We start from the raw sequence: 13458 nt of genomic DNA on the forward strand, positions 1-13458 counted from the left end.
AAATTATTATCAAATGGTAATAATTTTATCTTTAACTATTAAAAGTACAAAAATTCTTCCACTTAATGATGACTTTCTTAATTATTGGGTAAACAATATTGTTTTAAAATTGGATCCTAACAAATTCTCACACATTGTTGTTATATGGCCAAGTGAACCTCTTAAATTTTGCAATATTGAATTCAAAATATAATTAAGACTTTGTTTGTTTCAAGAAAAATGAATAATTTTAAAATTACTTTTATAAAAAAATGATTGATAGTGTTACTTAAAATAAGTAATCAATAAAAAAATCATTTTCAATAATAATTTGATTCTAATCATTTTCGTAACAATGAAAATATTTTCCTGGTCATTCATTTTTGTAAACATATATTTGATAATTGGAGAATAAATATAATATTTTCCCTATCGTTATATTTAAAAAATAATTTTCAAATCATTCATTTTTTGTGTAATAAATGGAACATAAATAATTTAATATTCACTAAGAATGATAGTGTAAATTATTGGAAAAATTGTCCAAAAAGTCATAAACATTTTATACTTTTGCCTATCAGTCGTAAACTTTTTAAGTTTGCTAGTTGAGTTCTAAATATTTTTACATTTTGCCAATTGAGTTCATCTGATTAATTTGGGCTAGAAATTGTTGACATTGATGGTCAATGCTTATATGGCACTTTAGTATTGTTGTCACGGGATCCTTTTAACCATAGTGAATTGCTCAATCTAGGTCTTAATAGAGAAAGCCCATTTGTGACATCCCGATTTTCCAATTCTATTTTCAATAAATTGAGACGGGCATTTCGTGAGCACGCATATAGTTCTTTTCCTTGCGTTGGCCACTCATGTGGAAACTAGTCTATCGGGTGAAGCTGTTAAGAGTTTCTAATGCATCAGACTCAAGAATTTGACCAGGAAGCGACCTTTCAACCGAGCTAGTCTGCAATGGTCATTACGGCACAATTAAAATCAATTAAAGATCGGAGATAGGTCGACTCGACAGAGGCATGTGATCAGTGTGGGTGATTCCACCAGATCGCACACCGTGTCGATCGACACTAGACCGACTTTCTATCGATTGGGTACCCCGTGTTCGTATTTGAAATCTTGAGATTACCCCGACAACCGAAAGTCACCAATGTTTCAAAGATGTACATTGTGGCTTGAGATGATCAACCACAGGTCAAATGCATAAAAATCTCTAAAGGCTACCCGGTAGGTTGGGCCGCGCTAGTATCGTGCCAAAGTGAAATTAACCGTGGAATTGAGATCGAATTCAGAAATTGAGAGTCTGGGTGTGTCACAAATCATTTTAGGAATATTGACTAATCTACGATCACTTTAGTTTTCACTTTAGTTAGATTTTTAGTGGTTTTTAATTACGAATTTTCATAAAAAAAATACAAAAAAGGGAAAATTCATGCACATGTCATGTAGAATTAGGTTCATGAAATTCCCATCATTTAGTGATTATTGCTAGGTTCATTTAGTTAGAAATTGCTCGTCATTGGAATTAAGTCATTTGGTTAATTTATATTGCATATTTAATTGTTGCATTTCTTTAATTTCGAATTTCATGAAAAAAAAAAAATTAGAATTAATTCATCTCATGCTTCAGGATAGGCCGCATGCTTATTTATATCATATAGTTTAGGTCATGTTGCCATGTCATATCATTTCATGTTAGATTAGTTACATGCATTGCATAGATCATGATTTTCATTAAATAAGTGAAAACAAAAATTGAGTGATTTTATGTTAATTAGAAATCATATCTAGGACTGTTGATGTGAATTTTGATCTAATATTATAGATGCTTTCGTTACAATGAAGTAAGTTCTGCAATTTTTTATTATTCATCGCTTTATCTGGGTGTTAAATTGATGGTTTGCGCATCCGCATGATCACCTCATATATTAGGGAAATAGATTTAAAATCAATTCAAGCTGCCTATAAAACACTTTTTTCAAAATAAAAGAAAAAAGTACCGAAATTGAATTAGAGAAATCTAGCATAACTAAGTCCCCGGACTCATAATCTCTGGTTTGTAGGAGTAAAGTAAATCACCCGTTACTTTACTTGGGTTTCTAATCGACCCACCAAAAATAGATTAGTGGCGACTCCAGATTGGAAAATCAATTGCATGTTAAGAACTTGAATCTAAGTCGCAAATTGGTATGGGTTTGGGAGAGCCCGAGCTAAGTTTAGTCTTAACAATCCATTAGCCAAATCCTACGTGGTACTCGAAAACTCGGTTGCGACAGGGTGCCCTCCCCCTCATTTGGAACCATCCAATCCTTTCAGCAATATAAAGCTCATTTCTTTCCAGAGCTCCTCTGTCTAAACTTTCTCTCTCTACGATCCGGGTAAAGTGACCAAGTGTGCAATCGATCGAGCAAGACTTAGCTTAGGTGATCCAAAAGTGCCTGAGTCGCTTCGCGGTCACGATCCCAATCGATTGGCCCATGACACAATCATCTTCAATAATTTTTATTATTTATTTTATTTTTATTTTTTCCTTTCCTTTTCTTTTGCTTTCTTTCCTTCTCTTTTCTTCAACCTTGGTTGGTTGTCGGCCATTAGCGATCTTTGTCCTAGCCACAAGCTAGTGAGGCTCGAGCTCACTAGATTCCAACGAGGTCAAGCCTCATCGACCACGACAGGTGACTAATGATTGCCCTTGCTAGCCCGTGGCAAGGCAGATTTAGTGAGCCTCACTCAAGATTGCTAGAGCCTTGCCGACCTTTGGCGACCTTGGGTGAGGCTTGAACCTTGCCTAGCCCACTAGATCTAGCTAGGCCCAAACTCGTTGGCCTCAAGTGAGCTTAGCTTTGCCAGATTAGGCGAGTTTTGAGTTGGCTTGTGGTCGATCGTTAACCATGGAGCCATGGCTGGCAATCAGCCAAGGCCAAAGAAGAAGAAGAGAGGGAAAGAAAGAAAAATAAATAAATAAAATAAAAAACTCAATTTAAAAAGTAAAAAGAAAAAGAAAACATAAAAATGAAATGAAAATGTATTTGATGAAAAAAAAAGTGAAGTGGAAGAAGTTATGAAAATGTTTTCTACTCTTGAAAGTGGAAAATATTTTCTCTACTTTTAAAGGTGTTTTTTTTTTCCAATAACCGAAAACGTTTTCCTTGACTAATTTATTTTCCGTAAAACGAATGTTAGAAAATTTGAAAAACATTTCCTAAAAATTATTTTCAACGAAATGAAGGAGGATTATAATGTGGATGTCTTTTGGATGTTGGGCTTGCGACATCTTGCCAAGTTCTTTCATGGCAAGGCAAATGGAAGTTTTGATGCAAGTTCGTCGAATGAGGGTTTGCTACTTGACATGCATCTATTGATAATTAGGAAATGACAGGGAGAGATAATCGAATTCTAAAAAGATGAAAAAAAATTAGAGAATATGGTGTCTTGAATATTACAAAGTATAAGACATATATGAATAATAAATTTTCCTAAAAATTCCATTTATGTAGTAGAATAGAATAGAATTAGTGTTGTAGAATACATCAAATGAACTAATGTTGCAACAGACCAAAAAAATAAAATAATAAACTAATGTTTTAGAATGACACAATTAGTAAGACTGTTGAAGCTATAGTTATTTGAACAATATAATTATAATAAGTTGAAGAATCGAAGAATATTGTAGGGGAGGAGAAGAAAACCAAAATTGCAAATAGTTGAGGCCGAAAGTATGGATATAACTAAATGGGTTAATATCCTGAAAACCCCAAACTGGTATAAATGTGACAAATTTACCCAAAACTATTTTTTTTACTATGAAAAACCTCAAATTGGTATACCCGTGACAAATTTATTCCGACTAACCATAAAAAACTCTAAACTTGTTGTCATTTACCCCAAACTAATATATTCGACCGCAAAAAACTTCAAATTGATAAATTTGTGACAAATATACCTTCTACTAAATTTGATTAATACCACAAAAAAATCACAAAAATTGTAAATTGTGACAAACGGAGTGTAAAATCCCAAATTGGTATATTAGTCAACTGTCACGTGTTATTTAACTTAATAATTTGACTGTAAAATTTAACAAAAACTAACAGAGGGTAAATTTGTCACAAGTGTACTAGTTTGAGGTAAATTTGTCAAAGATATACCAGTTTGAGGTTTTTGGTAGTCAAAAAAATGGTTTGGGATAAATTTGTCATAGGTGTACTAGTTTAGAGTTTTTCAGGATATTAACCCTAACTAAATCAAGAGACTTTTATGATATTTTATGAACTTTCAAATAGCCGGATGTGCATTTGTGCTTCTAAATTATCTAAAAAAACAAGTGTTGACCCAATCCACTACTAGCTATTTCAACTCACATCAAAATCAAACCCTATCCCCAGCTCATGTCAGAATCAGAGTACTAGCGTATTTACATGATAATCAATTTGAGATTAATAACGTTATTTCCAAATGGCATCAAGATCAAAGCACAATCAGAATATCCGCATGATAAACAATCCGATATTGATAAATTATCTTCAAATTGCACCCGAATCAAAGCACAATTAGAATATCCATATGATGACCAATCATTGATTGATTCAAATGTTATCTCCACCGGTGGTTACTAATTTCATTGCCAATACTTATTTCTAAAGATCCTTTCTAAGTGTGTGAGTGTATGTACATATAGGAGTCTTCACCGATTGCAATTAGATTTTAATGAGCAATTCATAAATTAAAATATACAATTCTTACATCTTCTATATTTCTTTCTGCATCTCCATTTCTATTTGTAAGAATTCAAATTATAATTCCGCTGAAAATTTTGAATTAACAATTATGACAAATAGCTCAGTGGAGTGCAGCCTTAGTTCATATCCTACATGATCGAACATCGAATCCTAGTGCCCTGCACGTGCAATTGGCTTGTTAACCTTTTAGAACTGGCACGGTAAGTTATGGTGTCAAAATTTACCAATTGTTTGCAAATTATTTCCGGTTAAAATTTAATCTTGATCGTTTCATGGAAGTTGTAGGGTAATCCATTAGGCTTTAGATAGTTGAGCTTCTATGTTCATGCCTTTTAATTATAAAAGAAAAAAAAAGAATTACCTTTATGGATAGATTCGCAAGTATAAATTTATCAAGTGACCAAGTAAAGATTGTTGTGGTAAATTTATTACAGTGTTGACCCATGCCCCTTCCATCGAGTCAGAGCGCCCTTGACTTTATGTTTTGGTGTTTTACGTTCAAAGGATGTCGAGATTCGCACAAGATCTTAGACGAAGCAATTTAACTTCGTATTTAGTACCAATTTGATATTCTGTACACTCTTCAATAGATTATTGCTTTGCCATGCTGTGCAATTTCACGAGTTTGAGATAAACCAGAGTAACTGATATCAACTTTGTCAATACGTGTCGCCGCATGGACACTCGTTAAATAACAAATCAAGGGAACTTTTTAATTGTTTTGTCCATTAATTTCGCTTATGATTATCGCGCATATTATCGCTCTTCTAGCTGCTGGGTGGAACATGGTGAATCGAATTGAGCCATATGGTGATGGACTTGAACTCAACTCCATCACGTGCTCAAGGCTCAAAATTCAACCTGAGCAATATAATAATTCATACACTGATAGAAGAGTGAAATGCTCTAACTCGACTTGACTAAAATAAATTTATAAAGGAACTCAAGCTCAAGCTTGATCTAAAAAAATCCAATATTATGGATATATTATGTAATTTTAAAGATTTTCAAGCCTAATTTTTATTAATGTGGACATTCAAGACAAATTACTAAAAGCTTAATTTGACTCACAAGCATATCTTGCTAGTATCCTTGAGCTCAAGTTTGACCCATAAGATACTTGAGTAGTTTGAGTCTGACACTAAATAAGAATTTCAAATTGTTGAGGCCGGAAGTATGAATTTTACTATATCATGAGACTTATAACATATTGCATGAAGTTCTAGATAGTTGGATATGTACATTCGTGCCTCTGAATTATCCAAAAATAGTAAGAATTCAGATTATAATTTAGTTGAAAAATATGAATTACCAATTATGACATATAGCCCAGTGGAGTTGGGCCTTGTTGCATAGCGTACATGATCGCACATCGAATCCCAGGGCCTGCCGTGCAATTGGCTTGTTAACCTCTTAGGATTGCACGGTTAGTTGTGGTATCAAATTCCATCAACTACGTGTAAACTAATTTGAGTTAAGGTTTGATCTTAATCTATTCATGAAAGTTGTAGGGTATTCTATTAGCCTTCGGATAGTCAAGCTTCCATACTCTTGCCTTTGAATTATAAAAGAAATAAATGAATTACCTCTGTGGATAGATTCACAAATATAAGTTTGTAAATAGACCACATGAAGATAGTTACAATGATTTTTACATTGTTGAAGTTAGTAGTACAATTAAAGTTGATACTTTTACGTAGCACTCTTCATAATATTATTACTAGGGTGAGCGGTTCCTAGTTCCGGTTTGATTCCACTTGGAACCTGAATCTACCGCCATATACAGGTTCCTCATTTTTTGGAACTTGAAACCTACTTGTCAGAATAAAAAAATCTTGAACCTACCTTGTCACAGGTTCTAGGATCAGTTCTAAGTTCCAATAGGTTCTTTTTTTTTCTTTTTTTTTTTCATTTTCAGATTTAAACTATAACAAAGAAGGAAAGAGACAAACCAAAGCTTCTATGTCCATAAATTGCCAAAATAGTTCCTTGGGAGCAGAATTCATGTGTTCCTACCACAAAGTTGATGATTCTGAATGCAATCAGGAGCAGCATATCCATGTGTTCCTACCACCTGGTCAAGGAGAAAGTTACCATAAGCAATGAATGTGTAAAATCCATTTGTTCCTGTTGCAAGGTTTACTTCACATTAAAAAAGCATGATTTATGATAGGCCATGCACTAAATTTTGAGAAAAAATTATGCTGAGAATCGAGACAAGCTATTGGTCATTTCACCAAAGCCAAACTTAATAGAACTTCTCTATTTTGTTCACAACAAATACTATAAAAACAGGGAAAAATTCCACACCTGCAATCCATCCCAGGTTGCGACGCTTTACAAGTTCACCTGTCGATAAAGCAATGTCCTACAATACACCTCTCTTTCCTTCTCCAAATCCTGGACGTTGCACAACAGCTACATTCAGCAAGCCTTGGAATTTGTTCACAACAAGTGTTTCCAGTACTTGCCTAGCGATATCCTCTGCAATGATTAGCAAGGGGATGCTTAATTGAGTTGCCTTCTCCAGCAAAGGAATTATTTCCTTGACATTTGAAACCTTCTGATTTGTTACAAGGAGTTTAGCATTCTCAAACTCCACGAGAATCCATCATGGTTTGCAATGAAATGGGACGACATATAACCCTTATCATTGGCAAACAAAAAGCCTAAGGGAAGAATCATAAAAAAGGGTATTATTAATTGAAAGATTGGTATGCATTCAATAAGCTCAGGATCTGTTGATGAAAAAGACAGAGAAGAAGCAGTAGAAAGAGACCAAGAATAATAACTATGGTTGCATAATAATGAAGGTTGAGCAACTGTCGATGTTGCTCATCTTAGTTAGGCAAAGGAGCAAGCTCAAGCAAGCAAGGACTTTGGTTGTTCCATAGGCTTCTGTCACTTGAGCAAAAATGCAGAGGAAAAGCTATTCTGAAAACTGAAAAGAACAAAAATGCAGAGGAAAACCTACTGTCTTGTCGATTAGCCAGTAGGCCCCTGCTGGAGTCTCCAAGGGCATCCCGCATCACCCCCCGACCGAATAGGCGGAAGGAGAGAGAGAGTGGGGGTGTGACTAAGCTAGAGGTGGAGGCGGAGGCAAAGGGGTGTGGAGTTAAGGCTGATTGGGCGGTTGGGCAAGTGGCGAGCAGCATTGAGGCAGCTGGGTGAGAGAGCAGCCTCCACCGGGGGGACGAGTGGCGTCTAATGGTGGCGTTGACAGCAAGCGGCTGAGTAGTGAGGCGAGCGAGGGGTGATGGCGTCTAGTGGTGGTGTCGAGAGAGGTCCGGCAACGGTGAGCACGCGGTGATGGCGACGCGACGGCGACAAAGACATGAGTCTCACGGCACCAACAGTGGCACTAATAGTGCGGCAAAGATGGCGGCGGTTGCAGCTCAACCCATGGCCAAGGGAGGAAGAGCTTAATTCGGGTAGAGGCAGTGGCGGTTTGGAGCAACGACGGCCTGGACGGCCAAGTGAGCGGCAGCAAGAGGTGATGACGGTGGCTTGGGGACGGCAACGGTGACTCATAGCAGCGAGGGGCGGCGCGGATGGCGCAATAGCTCATTGGGCTCAATGACTCATCGGATGAGCAGTGGGTGATGGTGGTTCAGTGGCCAAGAGGTGGTGGTGAGTAGGGCGTGGGGTGGCGGTGTGGTGGTGGGTGAAGCAGCAGCCAACAAGAGGAAGGAAGGAAGGAAGGAAGGAAGAAGAAGAAGAAGAAGAAGAAGAAGAAGAAGGGTGGGTTTTGGCCAAGAGAGGGGGAAAGAGAAGAGAAAGAGAGAAAGAAGAGAAGAAAAAAGTGGGGCAGGAAGTGACGTGAGGAGGAAAAAGGGGAGAAAATAAAGAGAGAGAGAAAAAAAAGAAAGGGGAAGGAGGGAAATCACGTGGGGGGGGCAGATATCATGTGCTATAGGGTTTTTTTTTTTTTTTTTTTTTTTTAAACTCTAACCAGTGCTATAGGTTTTTTTTTTTTTACTCTAACCAGTTCTGGTTCTGCCGGTTCCTAGATAAAGGAACTAGGAACCAAAACCGGTCTCTTTAGAACCGGGAACCAAACCGGACCCTCCGCTGTCGTTTTCCGATTCCCGGTTCTACCTGGAAACCACGCTCACCCCTAACTCCTACTACCACTTGCTCTTGAATGGAGAGGGATTACTCATCTCCGACCAAGAACTGTATTCAAGTGAATTGGCGATTCAGACCAAGAAGATTGCGGTACAGTATGCGCATGACATGGCGGCTTTCTTCCAGCAGTTCTCCGAATCCATGGTCAAGATGGGGAACATCCCGAATTTGGATAGCTTTGTCAATGGAGAAGTGAGGAAGAACTGCAGATTTATCAATACATGATCGCTGAGTCATGTGTAATAAATACTTGTTTGATTTTTAATCTTTGTTGGTTTTTTATCCAGAGTCGGACATATGCAAACTCGAGCTAATTAGCAAATTCATTTGGAAGTGAAAACGATTCTTGTAATAGAGACGTACATTTCTCTATACACAGCCATTTGTAATGGTGGACTCAACTATCATGAGTAATTATTATGAAGAAAAGATTGGCAAGTCCATCTAGTTTGATACTTAAAAAAGCTTTAAATGTCACCTGGCGTTGAGCTGCAAAAAGGAGAAAGCTCGCATAACTATGTCGAATGATACGGAGCCTGAAAGTTGAACACTTGTTTGGCCAACTAAGAACGGCCAATCCATATAAAGTTCTTCTATATTGAAAATTTGACTGTCATACAGAAGCATGATTAATGGAATGGCTAACCCATCTAAGATTATTTTATGTTGAAAATTCAACTGTTGCACAAAAGCATGATTTTGATATGGATAATAGTTTTTGGTTTAATGTGAAAATGTGTAGTTATGTTGAATATATTTGGGAGAGGATGGACAAGGTACATGAATTCAAAGGAATAGGTAAGATTTCGTGGGACAAAGATAGTTTCACCGGTTTATAAAACTGGAGGTATTGATGAAGTGCAAGAGATCTAGGCTGTACGAAATCTACTCCTCACACCCTCATACATGAGTGACTCCTTTGCCTATTTATAGGCAAGTTGCACCGACTAAGTTGTGGAAAAATCTCTATTCAAATCAGAGATTTTTCTGTAGCTCTTAGCTATCGCCAACTTTATCATAGAGCTTTGTGAACCAACTTTCAAGGCATATATCTTTGCCATTTGTAGAGATATTTTTGTGGACTTTTCTACACAAATTCTGGTTGACTCTAGACATTTCTTTAGCCGCTGCTTGCTTGCTTTCATCCCGTTACTTCTTGAGGAAGAAAATATGCTTCTAGATTTTGTTGAAAATAGATCGCTAATTTCTAACACTCCCCCTTGATCCATTTTTGTAGTATTCTGAATATGATTTGTATAGTTTTGAACATACCCTAAAATTCTTCTTAGTCTATCTTTGCATCGTCTTTGTTCAAGATCCTTTGCATCCTTTTGCTAGACTCTTGCACTCTCTTTCAAGTCAGCATGCCTTTTTTCCAACGAGGTCTCATGTGTATTAGGGCATCAAAAATGTTTCTAGTTGTAGTTGTTAGCTCTAGTTTTGGCTCTTGTAAGCTCTTGCCCTGACTCCGGCCTTGACTCTAGCTTTTGCTTTGGCTCTAGCTATGGCTTTAGCTCTGCTCTCGAGCTCGAGGTTTGATTTTAGTTGAGGATGGTTAGGACAAATGCTCAAACCCATCCAAACTTTCCTAGCTCTAATACCATCATTGATGTTTTGAAGCTCTAATACCATTTTGAAAATTTGACTGTTGCAGGAAAGTATTGTTTTGGTATCGATGATAGTTTTTGATTCAATGTGCAGATGTGTAGTTATATTGAATATATTTGGGAGAGGATGGACAAGATATATGAATTCAAAGGAGTAAGTAAGGTTTCATGGGATAAAGATAGTTTCACTAGTTTATAGAAGTGGTTTTACTATAGTTAGAGGAGGTATTGGTGGAGGAGTGCAATAGATGTAGGCTTATATGGGCTCCATTCCTCACACCCTCTTACATGGGAAGTTGCACCGACTAAGTCATGTCAAAATCTTTGTTTCTGTAGCTCTCCGCCCTAGCCAGCTTTATCATAGAGCTTTGTCAAGACATATATCTCCATTTGTTGGGATAATATAGTGGACTTTGCTACACAAATCTAGTTGACTCTAGACATTTCTTTAGCCGCTGCTTGCTTGCTTTCATTCGGTTACTTCTTGAGGAAGAGAAATACATTTCTAGATTTTGTTGAAAATGGGTCACCAATTTCCATCATTATATCTAGAATTGCCAACTGTATCTCAGAAAATAGAGAATTTCTGTAGATGAATATCTTTCAGACATCTTGGACGTTGACTTCAAGGCACATCTTTACAAAGGTCTCTAACTAGTTGCATTGTCGCTGAAAAAACTTCAGAAATACCTATTTTAACGTGCATTAAATAGAGTACCTAAAATATATAAAAGAGAAAACCAAGAAGAAGTGGTGTAACTACCTGCTTGGTAGCTGAATTTCTATGCCATATGAGTTTTTGTAAATCTTTATCAGCAATAAGCAAAAATTTATTCATGAATATGGGCTTTTTTATAAAGATCCTCTTCATAATTATGGGAAAACATAACAGAAATCGAGATTATCTGATGGAGACAATCCAGTCCGACGTAGCAGAGGTGTTTTTTTATAGCTCATGCACACAATAGAAGAAAGAAGCATTGTAGGACTGGAGATCGTGGTGCACTGATGCATGCCAGTGGAAATAGTTTCAATTTGCATGCATGTCATCTCTCAAATTGTAACATAAGTTATTCCAAATCCAACTCTTTTACTTCCATTACTCCAACGCCTCCCTGTCGCTTGCATTTAAATGCATCATACTGTCTCTCTCAACAGTTCCATGACATACTCCGTTGATTTCAAGGCCACAAAACGTGCAAAACAGAATTCGAATGCATAGGAAACTTAAACAATATAGCCGAATTACAGGAAATGTCTAAAGTACCACGCATGCATGCCAGAGTGTTGTGCACGAAGCAAAATTAGAGTTTCCCCGAATTAATGTTGTCCGCCGGAGGGCGGACCCTTCCCTCTTGATGATCCACCCGTCTGAGACACCGACGCACGGGATTCCTAATCTTTGGTCCACATAGTACATAATGAAATGCGAGCTCCACCAAATGATTACTCTTAAAACCTTCAAGTTCATCTGCAAATCTAGGACAAAACTTGATTCACAATGTGGATATGCCTACGTAAGTCCATATAGATAATATTTGGTCGGCGAATTTGTCCAGAAATCATTCTGGCAGTTGGCACGTACCCCCGCGTGTAGAGAGAGAGAGAGAGAGAGAGAGAGAGAGTGCCTGGGGAAAGAGTTTGCTTTCTCCTTCCTTTCAGATAACCCATGTTTCTTTTCTGGTTCATTAGAAACGGAACTTTCCAGGAAAAAAATGTTTTGTAGTTGTCTAAAACTGGTGTTCACCGACGCCAAAGCAACCGCTCTCACCTCCAAAAGACGCCAAACTTTTATTGCTCCGAATGAAGCACTTCCATTTTAGTAAACTTTTGGCTCAGTCCCGGGCTTCATAAATTCTGTCAACAAGTTGTGCAATTAGCTAAGTAAAAGGGTCCGGAGCTTTTTGCGGAATATTCATCCTCCATGACATATCTTGCTAGTTTGTGAGCAACGAGTCTCCAATTTTCATCCTCATCGGTAATATTTGTTTTCTCATTTTCTTACTACAGTACTTCATGGAGTTCTTTTTCTTTTTTCTGCTTTTTCGACAATTTTTTTGGACGAGTAGAGGTTGTTTTCCCACTATGCTTTTGAAGCTGATACCAGTTTGTAGGGATATGTCTGTCGTTCTGTTCAAGCGTTGAAGCAATTGGAAGAGTTGATGATTAATTAGGCCTATTCGGCACCCTTGAATATCTCACCATTGGATATGAAAAATCGTTTGAGGAACTTGCTGGGAAGCACATCCTCAGAATGGACAGGTCTCAATGGCCAAGAGCGCCGAGATGGTCGCAACTCAGACATGATTCTTATCCTCCTGAGAAGCATGTAACTTGTAGTATATTGTGGAGTTAGCAGATTCTGGTCTAGAGAAGAGGTGGTTCTTTCGGAAGATTCAAAGTCTTCTTGCGCTTATGATGATTTATGCCCCTGAATTGAAGGAACAGGATCTGTATTTACTCGATTAAAGATGAAACAAAACATTTGTGCTAAATTTCCAATGCACAACATAGCTACTGGCCTTAGATATGGATCTGCATAGTCAAATTCTGTATGTACAGTCTGGTAGGTCCTTCGATGGTTGATCCACATTGGCTAAATGAGTTGTTGTTTGCTTTGTCAGCTGTCTCATGACTTCGTCAAAGTTCAAGGAGAGCCATTCCAAACTTTCACATTCTTTTTCTTCAAGTACACACCAAGAATTAGTGACAAAGAACATCGCATTTTTGGTTGATGACTTGAAACTTTTGAAGATGCATACGTATACTAACTGCGCGTATATTCCTTTGAAGACATACATAAATAAGATTTCTAGTTTATTTAGAGTAAGACTAGCCGTTCAATGAATTCCACGCTCAAGAGTTGCTTAATCAACTCTTTCTTTCATTTTCCTTTTCTTCTACCAAGTCTGGCAACGACCCTTGTCGGCCACTGGGTGAGGATCGCAGCCCTCACCCGGACCTCATGAGGGCTGGTGAGGGCTTCATGGCCC

This window comes from Eucalyptus grandis, chromosome 7 (assembly GCF_016545825.1).
Source record: "Eucalyptus grandis isolate ANBG69807.140 chromosome 7, ASM1654582v1, whole genome shotgun sequence".
NCBI classification, from domain to species: Eukaryota; Viridiplantae; Streptophyta; class Magnoliopsida; order Myrtales; family Myrtaceae; genus Eucalyptus; species Eucalyptus grandis.